Below are 1,493 nucleotides of genomic sequence, written 5' to 3' on the forward strand. Positions count from 1 at the left end.
TTAGGAGATATACCTAATGCTAAATGACGAGCTAATGGGTGCAGGAAATCAACATGGCACATGGATACATATGTAACAAACCTGCACATTGTGCACATGTACCCTAAAACCTAAAGTATAATAAAAAAAAAAGAAGAAAAAATAAATAAATAAAGTTATAGTTGTATTTTTTTTCAAACAACAGTGGAAGTCTTAAAAAGAAAATGGATACTTACCTGCCACGGGAAATACCGTGACCACGAAGGTGGCTTTCCCAGGGCAAGGTTGATCTATTGCACTCTGGATGTGCTGACCTCTGCAATTTACCCAAACTCAACTGCATAATTTATGGAAATGAAAGACTGTGTTTGCTTTCTCAAGTGGAAAAAAAAGAAAATAAAATTGACTTATTTGGTGGATACAGAAACTTGAAAGAAGACCATATACTGGAAACAATTCAGTATGCCTACAAAAGTTGATCTCCTCCAGTACAAAACAATAAAACATCAAATGGTTATTTCTTAGACAGATCAAAGAGTGCTAGGACGACACTTGCAAATGCTTCTGAACTTGTCTAGATGAAGGGGCAGGGGGAAGCCCCCAAAGGGCAGCAGATAAATCTGGGAAAAAGAGAAGTCATCATTTTCAAATATGTAAGCAAATGTTTATGTATTAATACTGCCCTTAAAAATATTTATTTTATTAAATGGTTAGTATTGGTTTGTTTGGTCTTAAAAAGTAACTTTTGTTTTGGAAACGACTTGTGTGAAATGGTCTAGAAATTATGCAGCTAAAATAATTCAGATTTTTCCCTGAATTATAAATCATTTGCAGGAATTGTAAAGATGTTAAAGATGCCAGCTTTTTTGCATTTCTTAAAAGTTTATTCTAAATGAAGAAAATTAAACATAAGGTCTAAAGTTACTTTTATAATCAAATTATCAATCTTTTTAAATATTTAGAATTTAAGGCTGGATGAGCAAGATTCCTTAAATGAGTGTAAGTCCTCTCCAACCGAAGATGCTCCATTATATCCTCATCCAACAGGATTTATGTATCAACAGGTAAAAACAAATAAATAAATAAATAAATAAATAAATAAATAAACTTTTTACTTTTCTTTTTCAAACTCATTTTGATCTTTACTTACATAGTCTTCAATTTTTATTTTGTTACATGTTTTATAACATATCTGCTGTGACTGCAAATTAAGAAAAAAATTATCTAGAACAGCTTTGGCAAGATCAGAAGAAGAATACTTGAAGTGGGCTCAGGTGTTATTTTACTCTTGTCATACTTTCTTTGTAATTAGGTACTGCCTTGTCCTAGTTCATAAAAATGTGTGATATTTCAATAAGAGCATTAAATAATTTATTTAATTTTCTCAAAATCCAGAGACAGTAAAAATTAACAATTTTACAGGCGTTCACACAAAGTTTACTAAAAAACAAATACTGACCAAAATAAAAATAAATGCCATTTATGGGCACTTCTAAGTTAAAATAAATATTTTT

The 1,493-nt window shown here is 30.6% G+C and overlaps 1 pseudogene; it reads left to right on the forward strand.

The window, feature by feature from the left end:
• Window positions 1–207: 207 nt before the first annotated feature.
• Window positions 208–356, forward strand: LOC116465908 (U1 spliceosomal RNA; annotated as a pseudogene).
• The last annotated feature ends 1,137 nt before the right edge of the window (window positions 357–1,493 follow it).

Source organism: Hylobates moloch, unplaced genomic scaffold, assembly GCF_009828535.3.
Source record: "Hylobates moloch isolate HMO894 unplaced genomic scaffold, HMol_V3 SCAFFOLD_14000, whole genome shotgun sequence".
NCBI lineage: Eukaryota > Metazoa > Chordata > Mammalia > Primates > Hylobatidae > Hylobates > Hylobates moloch.